This window comes from Chironomus tepperi, unplaced genomic scaffold (genome assembly GCF_022539635.2).
Source record: "Chironomus tepperi strain 1889 unplaced genomic scaffold, CSIRO-AGI_Ctep_v1 contig_244, whole genome shotgun sequence".
NCBI classification, from domain to species: Eukaryota; Metazoa; Arthropoda; class Insecta; order Diptera; family Chironomidae; genus Chironomus; species Chironomus tepperi.
Genome location: NW_027226366.1, coordinates 1,979,906 through 1,992,734, shown reverse-complemented (window position 1 = coordinate 1,992,734; position 12,829 = coordinate 1,979,906). Strand labels below are relative to the sequence as shown.

General features: G+C 32.0%; 1 protein-coding gene across 1 annotated transcript in view; it reads left to right on the top strand.

Annotated features, from left to right (window-relative positions):
• Lrt (Leucine-rich tendon-specific protein) overlaps positions 1-12,829 on the top strand; it is a 32,666-nt gene that overhangs the window by 10,652 nt on the left and 9,185 nt on the right. The gene's annotated exons all lie outside the window — the stretch shown is intronic.

The following is a 12,829-nucleotide window of genomic DNA, read 5'->3' as shown; positions in this document are numbered from 1 at the left end:
TTTCACTGTATTCGCAAAGAATGGCCATGCAAAGAAAACGTGGATATTAATTTTCATTTGTACTACATCTAGATTTGTACAATTACATGTTCTCGATGATTTATCATCTCTTTCGGTCTTTGAAGCAATTATGACTTTGTGGACTAATCATGGTCCTATTAAACAATTCATTTCCGATAATGGTACAAACTTTATCGGTACAGCTAACATCATTCATGCTGATAGTCGTAAAATTGTTGACTTCTTGAGAAAAACTAAGAACGAAATTGAATCGGAATTAGCAATGAAGACCCATGCAGGGTGGGCCTTCATTCCGGTTCAATCGCCATGGTTTGGCGGGTTTTATGAAAGATTAATTCAATCAGTTAAGAAGTCAATTGCATCATCTATTGAAGACAAAAAAGTATCACGTACTGAATTTAATATCGCACTTCAAGAGGCGGCCCATAGAATAAATTGTAGGCCTCTCACGCATAATCCAATTAGTGCGGAAGATGAGGAAGTTCTTACTCCTCATCACTTGGCTAAATATCGGAGTGGTTGGCCAATTTTACAGTCCATCCACGGAATGAAAAATATTCCAGATCCTCTGTCTGATAAGAATCATTACAGACGAGGAAGAATACTAGCGGAAGAAATATCCAAGAAATTTACCTTACAATATCTCCCTATTTTAACTAAAAGAACGAAGTGGTTCAAGGATTCAGAGCCTTTAAAGAAAGGTGATTTAGTACTTGTTATTGATCCTAATACGACTAGAAAAGCTTGGGAACGAGCAAGAATAACGAAAGTTTATTACGCTAAAGATGGCAATGGTAGAGTTGCAGACATACTTATGCCAAATGGTACTGAACGCAAAAAGCGCAGTACCAAGCGTCTTGCTAAAATTGAAATTAAGACCTTATGACTAATAGTAATGAAATACCTTAATAAGCTTACAAAAAGTTTATTAAGTCACCTCTTAAAGAGAAAATTCTTTCTATATGACTTGTGCATGACAAGTCATAATCTTAACATTCTCTTTTACTCTTTTTTCACAGACATAATGGGTGTGAAACCAAGCAATATTCCTCCCAAGTCTGTGCCTATTCAGCGCTTTCCAACTGCGCCTAGTGACCTGTCCGGTTCGTCTCAAATGACTCCTGTAGCATCATCAGGCGATAGTCTAACAGCAACGCAATCTGATTATGGATGTCCATATACTATCATGCGCCTCAGCAATATCTCTAGCAGAGTTCCATTAAGAGCAATCCTGCATAAGGTTGCTCCTTTTGCTCCCAATATCATTGGTATTGCTAGATGTGCTGATTACATCAACAAGCGATTAGGACTCTCCGTGTACCTAATCTCAGTCACCAATATAGACTGTGTATTCTTGGAGCATACCTTTATTGACTATCGAGAAGACGGACGTGATCCACAAGCCATGCAGATCGTCGACTACAAGTTTGGACGCGCTCGTATTATGAACACGTCTTATTTATCACGTTTTGAGAATATACCGGCATCAATCGTCATCAAGGGTCTAAAACGACTTAGAACATCGGATAATCAGACATATTATCTAGCTGATGTAATCGGATTTTTTGAATCACATGGTACTATCACGGCAGCTCGTTTGAATTTTGAGGCAAGACATAAGCGCACTCAAAACACAGGATTCGTCACATTCTTGTCACAAGCCAGCGCCAGAATGATTGCAAAGGAGAATGTATTGACCCACATGGACATGTACAACCAGCCTATCACCACTATAATTTCTGACGGAGTACCAGTACTCGTTCGTCAACATAATGCGTTTTTATTACACGCTGGTCTTACTGCATGGTCGAGAGACATTGAAGAAGCCAATGTCCTCATGTATCATCATGCTGCTCCAATGCGACATCCACATTCTGGTGATCCAGATATTCACGCCAAAGACACAGCTGGCAATTGTGGACTTACAGTCATTGTTAACTGTGCTAATTCATCAGGACTTGAGACAGAAGCCCCTTCAAGCGCTGACTCAACTACATGCGTTCTTGAACTCAAAGGCGCAACAGTTCCATTTGACTTTACTCTGGAAAATAAGTCAGAAGTATTCACGCAGGGGAAGGTACTTCTGACAATAGTCCTAGTACTTCTGAGACTTCAACTGTTGCAACAATGGCCAGTGATTTGCTTCAACAGCAACCAACAAGGGTAGCTCATAATGGCTCAAAGCGCCGTAAGATTGAAGTGGGAGACCTTATCAATAAACCTCCGCAACCGGTTCCTGCAGACACATCATCCGATGGACAAGTGTTAGTCTTATCGGAGTTCGTCAAGCTGGACAGCGAGTAATCATCATCTTCGTGGGCTCCCGAGAATGTCGTTGACTACGACAGCATCTTTACAATTCATTAATAATTTGTTTTAATTTCTTATATTGTGTAACGTAAATTTATCATTTGAAATATACACATCAAGATTTACACATCATTATGTAAAATTGTTTTCGATTTATTTTTGGAACATTAAATTTTATGAATTGTTATTAAGAATTACAATAAATTGCAGGAAATTTATTTACAATTAAGTCTTTAATTAAGCTAAACATTTAGCAATGATTTATGTACAATTCTTGGCAATTAACTTTCACTTACACATTTAACGGACAATTTTTATTTGAATTCAAATTCGAATTCGCCTTTCGGTTTTCAATTCGCTCGTTCAGCATAAAGGGCGCGAATTGAAAATCATTCGTTCTTTTTATTCCGAGACGTCGACGAGTACAGACGTAGCAAATTGTCGTGAGTATTTTAGGTTAATTGCCAATGATTAATTAATTAATTTAAATGTTTACTTTTTTAGTAAAAATCACAAACCTTAATTTCACCGAATAAAATATACAATTAAGAGATAAATTAACAACATTTATTTGTACTCATCGACAACGAATTGATTCTTCTCCACAATATTCTTTACATTTATTTCCTTATTCCCCTCATTCACTCAGCTGGTTTTTACCAATCAAGCACAGCTCTATAATGCCTATGAATGGAAATACTTTTAAAAGTCACTTGTGATTGTCGCTCTCTGTACATTGTACACTTGGTAAATACGTTCATTTTATTTCCATAAACAATAGTAATCGTGTTTTCATTTCTATGGTGTAAAGCGATTGAAGCTTAAAATTCAAATAACAAATATAGCTCGTCGCATGAGAACCAACAAGTTTTCATGTCCATAAATGTAATTTCGATTGGATCGATTGTCGCTTACCTGCCTGCTCTTCCCTTGAATTACATTACATTTTATATATTTTTTCAATGCTTTGTTGAGTATCATCGATTCAGGTTAAGTTGTAAGTCAATATGGTTTGCGACTTTACATGGCACATGTACAGTAAGCATAAGAGATGATGTTCAAATTCAGTGGCTCCACGGGCAACAAGAGGTACATATATTAGGGCTAAGTGATCGTCAACATATGATGATGTGCAACTTTTTCATCTTAAGCACCACAAACTTTTTTGTATGAAACGTGTGCTTCTTATTCAAACTGTTTAATGATCATTTTATGTAAATAACATTCGAAATCGACTTTCAAAAAAATATATATAAGCATAGATACGATATTATATATCGACGAAATACTTTTATGGACGTCATTAAATTTATTGACAATACCGCCTACACGAAAATGTATTGAATTGTATACAAGTAATGTAGTTACCACTAATAAGTGTTGCTGATGAATCTCAAGCTTCCATTGATCTCACATACTCTAAATTATTTTCTCTAATAATAATGACAGTCACTATTTTATTTAGAACGTGTTGTGTCGCCAAGTTCAACAATCTCGTATTGCTCTCGGCTCGTAAAAATGCATTTCTTACACCTTCAGCTTTTTTCTGCAGCCTTTCAAGACCTCATGCTCCCTTTTGAAATTTTGCAACCTACAATGCATCAACGAAATGAATATAAAAGAAATTATACGAGTTAAAGTGTATGCGTTGGATGTTTATGGTTATGGATGAGGCGCATGCGATCATTTCTTGAGATAAATCAATTTTCACTTAGTTGAGTTCATAAAATTTTGTGATTTGCAAGTTCCGCCTATAAATTATTGAATCGCTATCAATTCTGTGTGTGACATACCCTCCTCAAATTTGCATTTTAATGGCCATGACACAATAAACTTGTAAGTTATTTTTAGAAATGATGCAAAAAACTAATTTTTAGCTAGTTCCGTTGAAGATTTATGTCCACCACACCCAGCCACTAGTCACTTAGAATTAAGTAACATGTTGCCTCGGGAAATGTGCATTTTGGAATCAAAACATATCGCATCCCACACACACACGTACTTCTTCTTTATCTCAACAGAATTTGCAATAATAATTCTCTCTGTTAGTCAGCCATATGAGAACAGATCAGTGCCCAAACAATGAGAAAAGAAAAAGAGTCGCCACGGAACACGGAACGGAACTCCTTCGCATTTCATTCTGAATTGTCTTATGATGAGGATAAATTGTTTTGCTTATTTTTTTAATCACGTTAAATTACCAAGATTCGTTGAAAAAATGTAAATTTAAAGTCAGTCAGCCTCAATGCCTCTCATGTTTGACTAAGATGTGATCAAAACAAAAGGAACAAAAAATTGATTTGCAAATGTTTAGTAATGAAGAAAAACAGGCACAAAGAAAAGGAATTAAATAATTTGAATTTTATAAAGTAAAAACAGCATTAGGCATAAGCAAGTATAAGATCGAGAGAAGAAACAAGAAATTAAATTATACAACACCTACGTTTGAATCTCATTTCTTTTAGCTCTGTTTTTTTTCGGGGTTAAATCATTGCCATTCGGTTAACGATATAAACTTGCGAGATGTATAAAGATATAATGCTGAAATGACAGTATGAAGCTTTTTAATATTCGATTTTAAAGACTATAAATGAATTAAATGATTGTCAGTCGATTTATGTGAGTGTGTGTCTCCGACAACAACAGCAACACAAATGTCATGTGAGAAAATATATTTTGTTACAGATAAAACGCCTTCATGCTTTAATTTGATTTGATTTCAATTTTTTAAGCTGTCAAAAGAAATTTTTTATCTATTTTCAATCACCGTTTGCGGGAGAGACTCTTGATGGATATCGAATTATAAGATGTGTAGCGCACCCAAGTTTTAACAGCTTTTTGTGCGATCAAAGTGATTTTCTTGATCACTTTTGTTTATTGGGCTGTAAATTTATAAATTTATTAAGTTTTTTCTATTATTATTTGCATTATATTAACCTGAATGTTTATATACTGGTTTTTGCCATGATTTTTAAGCTGTTATGCTGATTGTTTGCTTTGCATTTGCTCTATTTAGTGAATTAATTACAATATTTTGTTAAATATGTGAAAAAATATCAAAATTCAATTTTTAAATTAAAAAAATCCGTTAAAATTTTGAAAGTTACATCTTAATTATCTGTTGTTCTCTTACTCGAAAGATTGAGGCAGAGATTTCCGTAAATATCAAAAGGTGTAATAACATGTACAGTGTCGCATCGTTAAAAAGAAGAAGATCAAGATGATGATGATCAGTTAAAGTAGGATTGAATGTTTATTTGATGATTTAATAAATTATCACGATATGGGCAGATATCATTGTCCATCTATCTTCTCATCTTCTCTCCACACATTTGCCTTCTTTTCTTTTACATCATTTTTATATTAAACTTCACAGTCGAGAACAAGGTGTTTCCTCTCTTCATCATGTATATCAATATACATATGGAATTCAATATGAATGTGCTTCTTTCCATCGTCTCCATGGATATTTTCATTTCTTTATTATATTTTATATTTTTCTACACGATAAATATTTACACTCCTCATCTCATTCAATTAAATGGGGGGACTTTGAATAATATTTGGTAGGAATCTAAACAATAAATGTGTATAAAAAAAAAAAAAAAACATTAGCATTGCAGACCTTAAGGTCCATAGCTGCGCGTTTTTTATGCGTTTCTATATTTTTATAAATGTGTATAATTAATGAATATTTTAGTAGAGCAGATGGGCTCGTTGGCGCATTTTTTTGATGATGATAATGTGAATGACTTGACATGGGTGTTTTCGAATAATTTAAATTAATTGGAAGTTGTGGATAAAATCCATTTTCTTTAATGATCTCATACATCAACTGCCACGCAAATTACAGAAGCTTTAGTGATGAAGGAAATTGTGTCAATTTTAAGCATCAATTCAATATTTTGAAAAAAGGTTGTATCTGTTTATAAGCTGTAGCCAATGATTGAGTCATTTTTAGGTACTTACTAAAGAAAGTTAAAGATAACAATTGATCTGATACTCTAAAGTGTACTTGAGACTGGATCAAGATCGAGATAACCCAAAATATTCCCCGAATTCTGTCTGACCAGCACGACGCAGTCCCTAGACCATCGCTATGTAGTCGTGATAACGATAAGACATGCAGTTAAATTGATCGTACTTATAGTTTGTTGACAAAGCTGGATGTTTTGTAAACAAAGTTTAACCTCATTTGTAACTTGACAAATTGGCACAGAAGTGTGTCGCAGAAGATTGCCATCGTCTGGATCATAATAATATAGTATTAAAGAATTCAGAAGTATCAAGATTAAATGGACAAATGTATCAATAAAATCGACTTTAGTCATAAATGTGAGCTAAAAACAGAAGTGCTACAATGTCAATATTTTCAGATATGTTCCTTTCATCTTCATTCACATTTGTGTATATAAACAACAAATAGTTGTCACAGCTAAAGAATGTGGGAAAATGTATGCCTGACGGATGCCTTAATTTTGATGAAAACTTTTTTATTATTGTCATAAAAATCCTTCACATCTACTAAAGTGGATCAAAATCCAGTCATAACAATAGAAGCGTCAAACAAAAAGTACGTCTAATATTACCAGCTAAGTTTACACTACTGTTTCATCTTTAATAGCCACTTCCATCAAAAATTGTGAAATCTCTATTGTGCGCGCACGTTCAATGGCACATAATGAATAGCTGCGAAACTCATATAACTATTTTTACACTTTACTACAAGAAAAGAAAAGCGAATCTATAGACACAGAGCTTCTTCTTCATCCTCTCATTGAAATCATTTGTCATCGCGTTTTCATTTTCATTGAAGAATTTTTTTATGGTCAGATAATATCTAATGATTCCCGGTGTACATAACCTTTTACTATTTTTTCCTCTTCTAAATTCTCTTCCGTACACTATGATGATGATGGATAGACGAGTAAAAGAGAAGATTAAAGTGATTTTAAATTTTTCTATTAACGTTCAAACAGTCAAAATTGATTTGTAGACTTGATGAGATAATTACAGCTTATTTTTTTTGCCTTTACATGAGAAATACACTATAATTCTCTGATTTCATTCATGAAATAAAAGTATACAGTATTTAGTGTCGGATTTTCTTCGTTATTCATTCAATTTTTTTTTTGTAAAGATCGCATGCTTTTTGTTGTCGATTTAGCTGACAAATATTAAATTACATTGAATTATCAAGTCTTTTTTGTGGATATATTTTTAATTAAAATATAAGATTGCTATGAATGGAATTAAGTAAACAATTTTTTTTGAGAATTGGAAGAAAAATTGATGGTTTTTTAGATAGAAATTCTAAAATTCTTATTCTGTTATTCACACCAAGTGGCCTTGTCTTTGAGAGCTGAAATAAATTTGATGAGAAGAAATCAACTGCCATTCAATATTTGAATTGTATTTGGAACTAGAATTAGTTTATTTACCCCTTTCATAGTTGTTAATCCCCTTAATAGAAAATTTCAGTCTGTTTTCGAATTTCAAAGAATAAAAATCTTAATTATTTATTAAACTGAGTGGTTCTATCAGTTATCTATCACTTAGATAATACAACACAAGCACCTGCCATCAAAATGGAAAATCTAAGTAAAGCCAAAGCTTAGTTAAAAGACAAAATTAGGTTACTTCTTGAAAAGTCAAAATATTTCTAAATCAAATGAGAAAATTAGATCAAAGCAACCTTAATAGACATTATTAAACAATCCAATATGGAAATTAATCTCCGTGAAATATCTCCACACCTTTAGGTCAAAGACAAGCTTTTATTATCCTCTTAAAATCAAATTAAATTTTTAATTAATAATAACAAAGTTGTAAAAGAGATGAAAAATTCCAATCTTAAGAAGCTTTAATCTTAAATAGTAGTAAACATTTGTTATAAATCTGGTTAAAGTCCATAAATTTTGCAGCAAACGTAAGGAAAATAAATCCGACACAATCTGCCATAAAACAATCGCGTAAAAAAAGCTGAAATTAGAAGTGAGTGAGAAAGAGAATAATAAAAGGTAAGATATAAGACACGATTATGGACAGACAGACGAATGTAATATTTGTTCACAGTCAATTATCTTGAAATTAGATGTCCATTTTCGCGATTTTGTTATTCTACCTCTATCTATCCATCCGTCGGTAGCTTCAATCATCAACAGAAAAATAATGATATAAATGAACAAGAAATTCAAAAGAAAATTTATGGATGAGCACAAAAAACAATGAATTTAATCATTATAATTTTTGTTTTAGAGGAAGAGAGAGACGGATAGAAATAATATTCTTGGTGCTAGCTTGACTATAAAAGCATAAAACAATGGAACATGTAAGAATTACCATTGAAAAAGCAAGCAGAAGAATCATACTGTAAACTTTTGATAAAAAATATATAAAATTCTTCATAATGTTTGTTTTTTAACGCACAACGTCAAAGGTGTGTCGACGAGCTTTAAAACAAAATTCTTCAGGTGATGTAATGCATAAAATTCTCTCTTCAAATTTTTGATTGAATCTGATCTTATGAGAAAATCCCACCAAAGTCATGTTTCAGCTTAAATTCTTATGGTAATTGAGTCTGTCTATTCAAAATAAAATATCAAAGAATAATTTCGATTGATATGCAAACAAGATGACTCAAGTCATTTCGAACCCGAATGTAAAAGAGAGGTAATGAATTAAATAAATTGGATGCATGAGCATTATTGTCATTGAATAACACAGAAAAAAATGGGAGGAAGAGAAAGAAATTCTTTTTTAATTTCCAATGAATAAAATGCACGCGGCGCTTATTGAATATTTTAAGAATGAAGGAGATACAGAAGAAATTCAATTTACCTCACACATGTTATGTACGGAAGAATTCTCATCTTATCTTCCTCAAACTTAATAATCCAATTTTTCTAATCCTCCTTAAAAAAGATCAAAACTAAGTCACGATTGTGTATGTGCGAGAAGTGCGGCACGGATCAAACAACAGATATTATTTCCAACAGGTTAAGTCTAATGTATCACTCTCAATTTCATTTTCGTGATCATCTAACAACAGAAGCAAACAATTTTTCCACTAGATTTGCTAATTTTTATGAGATATTGAGTATAATGATCGATATTTATTGGTAAATTGGGAGGAAGGGAGAATTCAAGAATAAAAACGAGTTTCATACCTTCTTGTTATTTTGATTCTTCATTCATGGGTTTCTTTATCTTGGCAGCTGAAAGGGAAGTAGTAAGATATGTACAAAAATTAATTTTATTTCTTCTTCAAGTATTATTCATTCCTCATACTTTTGTTTATGTATATCAATATACATATGATAATAACATCGGTGTGCTTTCATTAATAAAAAAATGTACAAAAAAACCTCCAACTAAAAAGACCTAAATTCATTGAAACGGCGCAACAACAACCGAAAGGCAAATGAAACTTGAATTGAATGCGATGAGGAAACGAAAAAGCACAGAAAATAAATTTATGAAGAAAATAAAGAAAAAACGTAAGAATGAATTATTGGATATGCATTGTGGTAGCGCATTCTTTTAAACGTTCAGCTATTGTATTGGAAATGAAAGAATTAGAAATTTTTATGTCTGATTTATTTGTGGAGAAGTTTTATTAATGTTTTGTCGGAAGTTGAACTTTGTGGAGAGTCAAGCATAAATTTCGGTACTGGATGTTGTTCTTGGATCTTGGATTGGTTTATATGACTACTGGACCTAAATAATCTGGTTTCAATATGAATTGACGTTCAAAACTTCAAATTTTTTCGAACTTTTCAATGTTTACATTTCAAAAATTCATTGAAATTCAATTTTTGGATCATACCTAAACTATCACAACTTCCTTAAACAAAATCAAACAATCCAGTCAGTCAACTGCTCAAAATCAATCCACTCGGTGCCATTCTTCTGAAAATTTATGATCAAAATAAAAAAATTCAAGTTGAGGCAGCTAATCGTGTTAAATGTTGATTGCTGTTGTGATGCAAGCAGATTTATGAACTTCAGATAGAGAAACTATTTGTGCGTAGGTGTCGTTTGAGGCACACAAAGATGAAAAAACAAGAAACATTTGTATATGAATATGAATTGTTGGAGCTGAAGAAAGAGAAACATTATTAAACACAAATGAGTCAGCTGTTTATACATCTTGGTAACATTAGTGATGCTTCATCATCATTTCAAGACAATCAAGAAATGGTAAAAACAATTCATATTTTAAATCCGACTTCTTAGACATTTCGTATGATTTCCACTGAAAATAAAATAAATAAAAATTTAAAATTCGAATCGATGTGAGGAAAAAGAAGCACAAAAACAGCAGAGCTGAGTCAAGTGTAGAGGCTGAAATATAAGAATCGCGATTTATTGAATAAATTAAAACTTAAAACGATTGAAATACATTTTAGCCTTCTCTCCTGCAGGCGTTGATTTTTTTACATCCAAATCTCGTTTACTCCCGAAAAAAGCATCGAGTCTCTCACGAGGTAGTCTCGCAAAAATTGATTATTTCTTGATGAAAATGCATATTAAATGAAGAAATTAGAATTTCAGTTTAAAAAGAATAAGAAATTGATGATCCTGGGGTCATTTTTATATTGCTGAATTTTTAACAGCCGAAACAGAGATTTTTTAATGACGATGAATAAAAGATTTCCTTGATGATGGCCAACTTCTATTTAATTTAAGCATGTTTTTTGTGAATAAATTTTTAATATCAACTTAATAATGTATTTAAGCATCTGTTGATGGCTTATCAGTAATATATGATCATTATTGCTGTATTAAATTAATCATTCATCTTTCTTTCGCGTGCTTCTTGCCAAAATGTTATGACTCTTTTGTATTTGGTGATTTTTCTTGGGGAAATTCTTATGAAACATTGTGAAATGACATTTTAACGGATTTAATTTGAATTTTTCTTCAATTCTTCGTTAAAATTTGAATTTTTTCATTAAAATCCGAATTTTTCGTTAAATTTTGGAATTTTATCATTAAAATTTGAGTTTTCTTCGTTAAAATTGTCCGTTACTAATTCCATTGGATAGCAACACCAATAAAAAAATCTCCATTAAGCAATTGCCATTGAAAAGTAAACAAACTCCATCAACATATTATTATTTCTGACTTAACACTCAACTCTGAATTCAAAACCGAATGCATCAACACAATGCTTATGCTTCCGATGCGCTAAAATTATAAATGAACAGGTCTACAAAAAATACAAAACTTTTTAATACGTGATTGAGCTTACCTTAATTTGATTATAGCACATTTGGCTGCCATACACAATACAGAGCCGTGACTTTTAAGAGTCGCTACCTTTTATGTCCAACATTCATCAAAATTAGAGATTTTCATTCATAATATTTTTTAAATATATGATTTAAATGATTTAAGGTTTTCGTCAATGAGGATGGGAATAATAACATTTCTGACAAAACAAATCAAGTTGAAAGACGTCGCTCGACTTAACAAGACAATCGAAACACAACAAAAAAAGTTTTCCTTTATTTCCGTTGTGAGCCGTCATTCCCATTCCTTTTGATATTATTCTTGTGCCTCTTATAGTCCGAATAATTTGAGTATGTAGATTTCACTTAATGAATTAAAGCTGTATCTTAAGAAATATATTATACACACTTATATAAGTAGTTAGACCACTCATTACTAACGCTATACTGAACTAAGTAATTCTGGGTAATAAAATAGATGCCCATGTCCGAAACAGTGATATCTTTCTAGCGTAGCTTTATATGATTTAAAGACGAAAGATCCGGAACATTCATATCAAGTCAAAATCATCAAAAAATTTCTTCTTCATTTTAATGAACATTAAAAAAAATGTATCAACTAGTCTAAGCTGCTTTTATAGGAGATTATGGACTAAACTGTCCGTTTTTAGCTCATGAAAATTTGAACGAGTTTAGATAATGGAGCAACGTCAAACGACCTAAAATAGTCATCTATTTAGAATTGCTAATTTCACGTGTTTATAAACGTTTTGACAATTCTTTTTAATGCTTTGCTAGGAGATGAGACTTTGTTAAGAGAGATAATACATCTTTGAACCTTGATAACCTCAAAATCAGCACAAAAACATTGAGATTAAAAGTAATTTAATGACTCATTTAACTCGTATACATTAAAGTCATGAATAAAAGCTTAATACCGGCAAGAATTCTTGATTTTTAAGTGCCGAAATAAGAGATTTAATAAATTTAAAAGTTTGAGATCCAGTAGATCAAGTTTGACATAACTCTAAGATAAATAAAGACATCAGAATGCATTACAAATTGGTTGACTATCTAATAAAGCATTGAACTAATTGATTCCGTCAAAAAGACAACAAAACAAAGAACCATAGACATTAAATAAAGTATCAAGTAACATGAGCCTCAAGCCATAAACCCAAAAAGTGTGAACATACACAAAACTAACCAGCATAAACAAAGAAAAAGTCTTAGAATCTACAATATAAATTCTTATGGAATGA